Genomic DNA, 11,385 nt, shown 5'->3' with positions numbered 1-11,385 from the left:
ACCTGGATGGAGTCTTTTCTTCTATCCTTATCTGTTCTTCTGGTGCCTCATGGGTTTCTTCTTCATCATGAATCTGATTTGATGTTGATGGATAGCCCTCATCATCTTCAAAATCTTCAGATTTTACCTGCCTAGAAGTGTTTCCTTCTTCATCAACCACTACATCAATACTTTCAATAATTTTTCCAAGTCTTTTATTATAACACTTGCATGCTTTGTTGTGGGGAGAGTAAACAAGGAGAATGCCTTCATCTGCTCTAGGTTCAAACTTGCCAAGATTTTCGTCAGTCTTCTTGATGTAGCATTTGCTTCCAAACATTTTGATATTTTACCGTGGGAGTCTTACCATACCAAATTTCATGAGGAGTCTGAGTGCTGTTTACCCGGATATTTGTTTTGTTGAGAATAGTAACTGTAGCAAATGCAGCTTCACCCCAGAAGGTTGAGGGAGTTCCAGACTCATCAAGCATAGCACGAGCCATTTGCTGAACCATTTTGTTCATCCTTTCCACTACTCCATTTTGCTGAGGAGTTCTAGCAGTAGAGAATTCTCTTCTTATTCCATGTTCTTCACAAAAATCGAAAAACTCATTCGCGGTAAATTCCCCTCCTCGATCAAACCTGAGGCATTTGATTCTGCGATCTGATTCGTTTTCCACCAAGGCTTTGAATGATTTGAACTTTTCGAAAGCTTCATCTTTATGCTTCATAAGTCCTGTCCAACACAAAAGTCGTCAATGAACAATATAAAGTATTCTTCTCCTCGAGGTGATCTTTTCCTAGATGGACCACATACATCAGTATGGACAAGTTCAAGTGGCCTACTAGATGATCCTTCCTTCTCAGGGAAATTAGTTCTGGTTTGCTTACCAAATTGACATGATTTGCATACTGTATTGTCTAGAATTCTGATGTCAGGTAGATCACGAACCGCCTGATATTTGCATGCTTTCCTTATCTGTGAGAAGCTTAGATGCCCCAATCTTTTATGCCATAGCCAGTGTTCATCATTCTTGCTTAGATAGCATTGTTGTTGTCCTCCTTTGAGTATATATAAATTATTTGGAGTTCTTATGCCTTTGATTACTGTTTCTCTTGTATCAAGCTCACGAACAATGCATCCATTTGATCGAAATATTACTTCATTTCCTTGATCACACATTTGGCTGACACTTAATAAATTATGCTTTAAGCCATCAACATACATAACATTTCCAGCCTTGACCTTTTCTTTCAAAAGAACAGAACCTTTACCTTTTATGAGTGTAGGGGTGTCATTTCCAAATGAGACCTTCTTTTCTTTTTCTAAGGCACTATATGACTGAAGTTTATCTTTATCACCTGTCATATGTTTTGAGCATCCACTGTCGATGTACCACTGATTCTCCTGTCCTTCTGCATATAAGGCTATCCCACATCTTTCTGGTAGCGGTTCTTTCTTTCTCCATGTTTTGGGACTTAATGAAGCTTGCTCCTTCTGAGTTATTTGTCGAAACCTACTTCTGCATTTAGAATCTTCATGACCGAAGTTGTTACAAATAGAACATTCTATTTCATTTTCAAGAGCAGAAAAGTTATTGTAGGTCCTTTTCATGATCCCAGTCATACTCCTTTGTTTTTGAGCTTCTCTAGTCATGATTGTCTTGTAGGAAACACATTGAGCTACTTTGTGACCAAAGTTATGACAAGAGAAACATTGGCCATTGAAGAAACTCCTGCGATTATCAAATCTACCAACCAAATGATTGTAGTTTCTATTGACATCCATTCTTGAGGCAAATTGAGAATGATTTACCTGTGGTTGGTTGTAGCTTCTGTTCATCCTTGAAGAAGATTGCCCCTGATTTACCTGGTAGTCTTTGTTCATTCTTGAGGTAAATTGTCCCTGATTAACTTGGTGATCTCCATTGGGCCTTTACTGTCGATTTTCAACCTACTCATTTTTCCTTGCAGCTTCAAGATAACTTTTGGAGGTAGATGGCTTCTGTGCTTGAGATGTTTCTTTGGTATACCCAAGACCTGTCTTGATTAGAGGAGAACGTTGTACTTTGATAATCTCATCTAAAGTTTCAGATCCTTTAGCAAATATAAGATTAAGAGCTTTTGTTTTCTCAATGTCCTTTCTAAGTCCCACAATTTCACATTCTAACTTTTCATTGTGCTTCTCCATTTCAGCAAGTTGGGACGTCAGATTATCTATAATCATATTTTTCTCCTCTAAGCAAATTTTGAGTTTAGAAATTTCTTCATAAAGACTTTCTTCATCTATAGCATCCAAGAAATCATCATCTTCAAAAGCCATCAAAAGTCTATAATCATTACCTTATTCATCTTCATCGCTATTTGAAAGTCCATCACTGTCTTCATGTGTGTAATAGCTCTTCTTACTTACATTTTGTTTCCTATTCCATCTAACTGGTTCCTTACCTTTGTCAAGCTTATCCGTGTGAGGACATTTGGCAGCATAATGACCGACTCTCCCACAAGCAAAGCATTTGAAAGGCAACTTACCCCTGAATCTTCCAGTTCCCCGTTGAAGGTTCTTGACAAAATTAGATTCTTCCTCTTCTTCTGACTCATTGTAATCTCCTTTTCCTGAGGCTTTGAATGCAGCTTCTCTCCTGTCTGATGGTCCACCTTTTCTCATTTCGTAAGCAGTTAGGATTCCGTGCAGCTGTGACATGGTAAGGCTCTGTAGATTCTGCTTTTCTTATATGGCAGAAACTTTTGAATCAAACTTAGGAGACAAAGATATTAGAACCTTTTCAACCAAAACAACTTCTTTTATTTCTTCACCCAAGTTTTTCATACAATTAACAATCTCATCTATACGAAGGAAATAGTTAACCACGCTTTCATCATTGTACATTCTGAGATTTTCATACTAAATTCTGAGAGTTTGAAAGTTTGCTCGTTTTACCTTATCATCTCCTTCATAGATCAGAACAATCTTGTCCCATATTTCTTTTTCGGTTTTGAGTTGCATAACCTTGAAAAATTCTGATTGAGATAGACTCCCTAATAGGGTAATGACAGCCTTTGCATTTGTTTCATACTGCTTCTTACCAGCTGTATCTGTAGGAGTTGCTGAAGGAAATGTGTATCCTGTTTCCACAATATCCCAAACTTTTGTACCAAGAGATTGAAGATAGGCAGTGATTCTTACCTTCCAATAGACGAAGTTGCTCCCATCAAAAATTGGTGGCCTGATTGATGCTTCTTTTTCGTAGTTGCTCATGATGATAGATCTTCCATCAAGCGATCAATCTTCTCCTGAAGGACCTGCTCTGATACCAATCGTTGAAAATAATACTGAGAAGGGGGGGGGGGGGTGAATCAATATTATTAAGTCAAATTCTTTTTCAATTTATACAAATATTTGTATACGCTACTTCAGTAAATGAAAACAGCGTGTATACGCAACTCTAACTAATGAAACTCGCGTAAACTTCTAGACTTATAATTTAAATTATTCTTCAGATGTTGATCATTAATCTGTGTGTCAGAACCATATAACAATAAGTAGGAACAGAAAAGTTGAGCAGACAGTCACAAAAAAGAACACAAAATATAAGGTGGAAACCCAATGTGGGTGAAAACCACTTGATGCAATATGTCTCTATCTTCTTTCAATTAGAAACTTCTTTTTACAATGATTCTGTACTGGTGCAGTCCTATACCAACACGCAGGCTTCAACCTGCAAAATGCTACAACCTTCTCTCATTCTCCAAATTCTCCTGGAAGGGAGCTACAACCCCCTTAGCTCTTGTACTAGCTGAGGTACTCGTACGTAGGTGCTGACTTACAGCAGGCTTCAACCTTCTCTTTTCTTCCAGGGACCACGTTTCATAAATTTTCAGACTGGATCCATGAATATCAATCAAAGATCTGCAACAATCAATCTCCTTTGTACAAATACTGAATCAACCAATAACTTCTCAGAATGTTGTAACCAGAAAACAGTACCAATAACCAGACACCAATTCTGAACCCAGAACATTGCAGCAATAAACAGAAGCAGCTAAAACATATTTCAAGAGACGTATGCTACTTCACCAATAGAAACCTACGTACATATGCAGCTATGCCAAAGCCAGCAAGCGTATACGCAGTATTCACTTGCTTAACCCGCGTGTATACGTGCCTCCGCTGTGTCAAACCTGCGTACAGATCTATAAAAGATAATTTATCCTTTTACTTAATCAGACATCAATTATACCCAGATTATCAGATTTATAGATCTAATCATGTGCCAAATATAATAGATCAAAATCACAAAATGATACTACAATTCGAGCCTTGCGATCTCGACCCATCAATAGATCTTAACCATCGTGTACTGCTCAAGTTCCTCCTTGATTCAGATCCAGCTGTAACTCACCAACCAATCACCAGTATTCCAAATCTTGCTCCTCTCAAGATATTCAACACATAAGTCCATGCCCTTGCCAAATGATCTCCTTCCCTTTTTATAGTCTTAGGCCTTACTCAAACCATGGTCCAAAACCATTGAGAACTAATACTAGGGACCCAATATTTGGGTTCAACACTTTAAATGCAATACCAAGGACCAAAACCATAGGTTCAAATATGTCGAACTAAATACCATGGACCAACCATAAGTTTTCCCACATGTACGCGCTTTTATTTGCATGAAAGTGCGTGCATACGTATATGCGCCTTCAGATCGGTACACCCACGTGTATACGCGACTTTGTTACGAGGAACCTGCGTATACCTCATTTTCTTTCATTCTGAGAGCCTGAACTGTGATCTGCCATTTGAGTGAGTTTCCATCAAGGACAACACTTATGTCATAGAGTGAAACCTGTTCCAAACCTGTGTCATAATGCCAACATTATGGACTCTCTTGTCACAAAACACATATTAAGGTTAAGGCTGAACAACTTGGGAGAGGCATAGTCTTGCCTTTTCCAGTCTATGTGATAGCCTCGAACCCCATGAGGATTATGTGATCTGCACGCTATTCACATTCACGCTTCGTGGGCACCCATTGCAATGGCTTGTCACACTACTCGAAAAATCTATTCACTCATTTGGTCACTTTGTTTTAGAGTTATCTCATGCTTTCCATAAGTTTGACCGTCAAACACTTAATAAAAAAATTATCGAATTACGGAAAACCGTTGATGAATCCTTGGCACAATTCTTGTATCGCTTTCGTAATCTCGCATTTCAATTCCCAGAGGATAAAATTGATTGGAAGTTTCTCAATAAAATATTTCATTATCTTCTTCACATTTCTAAGAATCTGTGAGTGTTATAATCATTCAAACCCACCCCAACATACCTCGGTGTTAAAACTGCTAAATCCAAGGTGGACACGATTTCTATCACGAGTGATTTTCCGTCCTCATCTCAACAAATAGCTCTGGCGCCACAGTGTGAGGCAGGAGAAGGTGTTCATTTATCTGTTGAACTGTCATATCCTCCCACCCCACTTGCTCTTGATATTTGCCCAGATTTGGCTGACAAGGTTGTTGGTTGTCACGTGGACTAATTTCCTCAACCTATGTCCCCGTGTTCTGTCGATCCTCCACATTGTACTATGTTGTCTTCTCTCATTTTGGACTACACACTTGTTGTTCATGAGGATCAAGTTGTCGACGGAGTTTGTGTTGAGAAGCCAACCTGCACTATCATTTATGAAGAGTATGTGTGGGAATCTGAAGAAGAACTCGTGATGAAGTATGACCTCCTTCTGTCTGCACCTCATCCGCTTTTCCCTAAAATATTTGGTGATTCGTCCATTGTTGATTTTTCATGTGAGAATACATTCCCAGATGCATCTACTTCCGATCATTCACAGAATACACTAGATGTCAGTTTGTTATTACATAGCAGAGAGGACACATCTGTGTTGGCAAATCCACTTAATATTTCATCTGCCATTTCCGAAAACACAGAGGGTGAACATTCTTGCTTCTCGTCAACCCCTCTGTACGATTCATCAGATCATGAGGATGTTGATGAACATATCGATTTTTTTGATCATGGTTTTCATGATCTGTTTTCTCCTTCATTCGATCACGATGTTGATTCATGCAATATTGATCTTTCTAAGCTACTCGTCTTCAATGATCTACCTGTCGCTGAAGTGGAAACCCTACAAGCTATCGAAGCACTTCAGCCCGAGCTGATGGTTATGTCAGGTCCTCGCTATCTTGAGGTAGATTCCACTCTAGATTAGAAATATGTTGAAACACCCAAGTCTCCTCATCACTCTCATGTTTATATTGAAGATCAGTGTTGTTCAAAGAATTCACATCCTCTACCTGAATCACACGATCCCATCTCTCATGCATTCGAGGAATCATACACAATGAGCACTCTTGCTAAGCGTAAATTTTCTTCCTTTCTCATGTTTGCTCGTTTGTCACGACCAAAAGAGTGTGCATGTTTTTTGTCTACGTACAGTGTGAAGCATGACCATGATACGTCCATAGAATGTTTGTCTTCCGCTTTTATTCTTTTCTTTTTTGTGGATGTTTTTAAACTCAAAGCATGTTGGCCTTCATTGTTATATCTTTTTTGTTTTTTGGTTTACATGTTTATCATTCTCGTAGACCATGCCTTCACCAACATGGGTCAACCAATGCGCTAATGGCTACATTGGAAATATCACTTCATGTGAGTTGGCCCATGCACTGTTTAGTTTAGGAGTAGGAGTGTTAGCTCTGCTATAAATTTCAATGTTTAAAGGTCAAAATCGGGTCTGGTGGTGGAATTATGCCGAAAAGGTGCTTGGAGCAATCTTCTCCTCCTTCCTTCTGCAATTTTCCTCATGCTTTTCCAGCGCCATCTTTATTTTTTTCCTGAGACCTCTCTATTCCACGTTTAAACACTCTCTTTCACATCCATTTTTACCTTTGAAAATCTGTCAAAAACCATGTTACCGCTGAGCTCCAAGTGCTAAACTTTACTCACCATTTCACCAAACCATGTGACTCGGTGCTTTTAGTTAACCCTCCGCCCTTCGTCGGCCCTTTATCGTTCTCTAATCTGCACCGTTGATCGCCTTGATCTAATGGTCTCCACGTTCTCCGTCCGCATGTTAAACCTCGTGCATGTTCCCCTCCATCCGACCGTCTGTCGCGCAATTGAACGGTAGTCGCGTGACCTGCCCGCGTGTTAACGCGTGATCGCGGTCGTTTCCCGTCGATGCCTCCTGCCACCTATCGCGCGCAGATTAGATCGCGCTAGGTTATACAGAAACCGTCGTGGGTCCAAAGGCGGTGCAGGGAATACCGCCCGCCCACGAAACCACCGAGCCCCGCGCGTTATCATCCGCGCATCTTTCTCGTGTGATGACCGTCGGATCCACCGCGCCCTGATCTGACAGTTCTCGTTTGTCCGCTTCTGTTCTTTCCCGATATCTTCCGTGAATCATTCCCCGTCGTTCATCTGCTGGATCTAACGGTTGTTATCTGTTCCTATCGTTCCCTTCATCTATCCCAATTCTATAACCTCCCGATACCCTTCATCAAATGATATTCGCCATGGATTTGTGTGATTTGATGGCTGAGCTTCGTTCCTCTGCTCAGTCTGCCCCTGCCATTCTATCTACGCCCATCACCTGTTCTGCTCCCGAAAAACGAAGGTGGCTGGCTACCAGTCCCGGTACTGTCTGTATTAATTCTTCAACCGCTGCAATCAAGGAAGGAGATGGCCGAGATGAAAAAGGACAGCCTCGAGCAGTCAAAGGCATTAATCAGTTATGGTGTTCCTCTCAAACAACTCTCCACCTGCTCAGAGAAGGACTGCAGAGCACCTGTGAATGTCAAATTCATCCATTAAAGCACACAGTTTGTAGCAGAGACCCATATCTAATTGTAAGTGTGGTTGGTGGTCCATTATGACCCCTCCACGCATTGAACAGCAAAGTGTTTTTCGTAATCAACCTCTATATATACCCAGAATGAAGTGGGTTGATGGTTGATGAATGTTATTTTGATGTAAAGTTCAACTTCTGTAGACTGTAACTACTATGATACCTGCAGCGTCTGGTCTTCATTTTCAGCTAATGCAAGCTTCTTTTGTTGTTAATTGCTCACTTTCCACTTCTTCTTTGTTCTATGTTGTGCCTATTATGCATTATTCATTTGCTCTTGATGTTTAGCATTAGAGGGGTTGTCATCCCACCTCTGCGTTAGAATCTAGTTGGTATTATTGAATGTGTATGTAGGTTTCTGTTGTTTTAATGCGAGAGAGCTCTCATCCTGTCTATGCATTAGGAAATAGATTTACAGACCTTTTAACTAGTTGCAGCTGGCCATCACAGGGTCGTGTGCATCTGCTGGTGTGATCAGTGTTCTCCATCATCACATTTTCTTTAAAACTGTGAGTAATTGGTGGTCTAAAGCCTTGTAGTCTAGCGGTGTTCACCCATGTCTAGGGTTAAGCATAGTATAAGTGGTTATCTGGCTTGAATATGCAGCATTTCTTTCATTCATCCACCATTTTCCAACATTTTTGCTTAATTTGAAATGTTCCCGAGCATCTCTGATATACAACCTAAGAGAGTTTCTTGGGGTGAAAACAAGGAGTAGTGTTTGCTTTCTTGTTTTCTTTGTTTGCATGTTTGCTTTGTTTATTTTGTTTACATTGCTTGTTTACTTGCTTTGCTTTCACTTACTTATGTCATTTTCTTTCTGTTGGTTAGCTTGTTTTTCACCCATAAGTTTAGTTTCGCATGAAACTGTGTGTGGCTCTTGAGACAAGTGTAGGTTTTAACCCCGTACAGAAATTACCTACATACGAATTCTAAAACACATAAAATAAACAACGTGAGAGCATAACACATAAAACACATATACACAAAGATTTTCTTGGATCCCAAAACCGAGACTACCAGCGTGATTTTTCATTATGTTCCTTTCAATGTTATAATACATATTTATACATGCTGAATCATCCAATACCATGGACCGAAAACCATCGCATCCAAAACCATGGACCGAAAACCATTGCGTCCAAAAACATGTGCAAAAATCATGCACAAAACCATAGGTGGGTCCGCCCAACCTAACATAGGGTCCAAAACCCCGGACCCCATAAAGTGGGGTTACGGGTACACCTCAAACCCCCTGTGACCCACCCCCCAACCCCCGGTTAACTACGTGGGCTAGTTGTGGAAAGAATATAACACAACACAACATTCTCCCACTTGTTGTTTTCTTTCCACAGGGGGCCACAAGAGAGCTTAGTCATTCACCAGCCCTGCAACACCCATTGTTTCTCTACACCAAGAGAAATTCATTTCAGCGGAAATAATACTTCATTTCATTAATGGAAAATATTGAAATATGCTTACCACCAGAAATGGAAATAAACCAGCTAGGGCGATGGTAGCTTATCTCTAAGAAGAGATGTGATGGCTACATGCCTCTGAACTGTTCCGAACTGTATTACAATGAGGCTCGAAGGCCTATTTATTGTTGAGAAACAATGGAAAACCCTTCACATCCCGAAACCTAACCCTAGAAGATGAAACGCCAAATTGTGGGCCCCGTTTGGGTAAATTGGTACCTCAATTTCCCGGGGTCGTAACTTTGGCATACGATCTCCGTTTGACGCGTACGATAGTTCGTTAGAAAGATCTATCCGAGCACTACCACTTTGGGAGGCAACATCGGTCCATGGACCGATGTTGCCCCAGAATTCCAAAAAAACGTCGTTTAGGGCCTCAAAACGGCTCCGGAAGTTCAGGACCCGAAAAACTGCTAAAAATAGTAAACTGTGCTACAATTAAGGAAACTGAAAATGCTGAGAAAGACAATGGTGGGGGTCCAGGTGGACTTGGCAGGTGGCCACCAATATCCACCTGGATCATTCCTCCCCCCTTAGGAAGCAATGGTCCCCATTGCGTTGAGCTCCTCCATGAGATGAGGAAACTTCTGCTGAACTTGTTCCCTGGTGAGCCACTTGCCCTGCTGAAGGAGTTGGCCTGCTTTGACAACTCGATACAGTTGGATATTCTGTTGGCGAGTGTTCTTGATCTGTGTGTCCATGATCCGATCAGTTGCAGCTTGTTCCATGCAATCTGGATTTAATTCTGTGGGTTTGAGATGTTCTGCAATGTCGGAGGTGTCTAGCAATGGTGGAAAGTATGGCCGAAGGCGGTCCACATTGAACACGGGGTGTAGGCCAAGGAATGGGGGAATGCTGAGCTCGAATGCATTGTCTCCCATAGCCTTAGTAATGGTGTAAGGACCATATCGGAGTGGTCTCAATTTCCGATAGGCTCCAGTAAGGCGTTCCTTTTGCAAATGCAACCAGACTTTGTCGCCCACCTGAAACTTGTGTGGCACCCGGTGTTGATCATGTCGCTGCTTGTACTTGGCATTTGATTTCTCAAGAATGTCATGGACCTGCTGGCGAATATTTTGGATGCGCTCAATGAAGCTGGTGGCCTTATCTGTTTCGGACTGGACATGAGCTGAATTCATGTGAGTAGCTGCAAGGGGCATGGCCACATCAATGGGGCATAGTGGCTGGAATCCCAAACCCACCTGAAAAGGGCTATGGCCAGTGGAGCTGTGAAGAGCTCGGTTGTAGCTGTGCTGAACATAGGGGAGGCTCTCGTCCCATGTGCGTGGATGCTTTGAGTTATACATGCGCAGAATGTGCATAATCATCCTGTTGACAACCTCTGTCTGGCCATCAGTTTGAGGATGGAAGGCTGTGGACTTCGTGAGTTTGGTGTCCAGCACTGACCAGAGACTGGACCAAAATGTGCTGAGAAACCGACTGTCCCGATCTGAGATGATAGACTGTGGGATCCCAAAGTGCACCCACACTCGTTCAAAGAAGAGTTTAGCAGTGGCTTCTGCTGTGATATTCTTCTTGCAGGCCATCATAATGGCCATCTTCGAGAACCTGTCGACGACCACAAAAACACAGTCATTTCCATGCTTAGTGGAAGGAAGGCCTGACATGTAATCCATGGAGATGGATTCCCAAGGTCGACTAGGGGTAGGCAACGGGGTATAGAGGTCGTGCTTCTTAATGGTCGGTTTGGCAATGGCACAGGCAGTACATGATCGGATGTACTTCCCAACATCCTGTCGAAGATTCGGCCAATAGAAATAATTTTGCAGTACTGCCACTGTTTTCTCGACCCCGAAATGCCCAGCAGCCCGACTGTAGTGTGCTTCCCAAATCATCTTGGCACGCTCGCTTGAAGGAACACAAAGGTGACCGAGGTGGCATAATAGGGCGTCCTGGAGGTGAAAATATGCAACCTGCCGACCCTCCAAGAGTGTCTGGTATGTGTGGCCAAATTCTGGGTTGCTTTTGTAGAGAAGTGGCCAATCAGCAGTCTCGTGCCCACAAGAGTTGAGCACGGTGGTTAGTGCCATGAT

The sequence above is a fragment of the Pinus tabuliformis genome, chromosome 5_1 (genome assembly GCF_031772625.1).
Source record: "Pinus tabuliformis cultivar Carrire ecotype Pingquan chromosome 5_1, CPIR1, whole genome shotgun sequence".
Lineage (NCBI taxonomy): Eukaryota > Viridiplantae > Streptophyta > Pinopsida > Pinales > Pinaceae > Pinus > Pinus tabuliformis.
The sequence above is the reverse complement of the archived record's forward strand: the minus strand, read 5'-3'. Positions refer to the sequence as shown.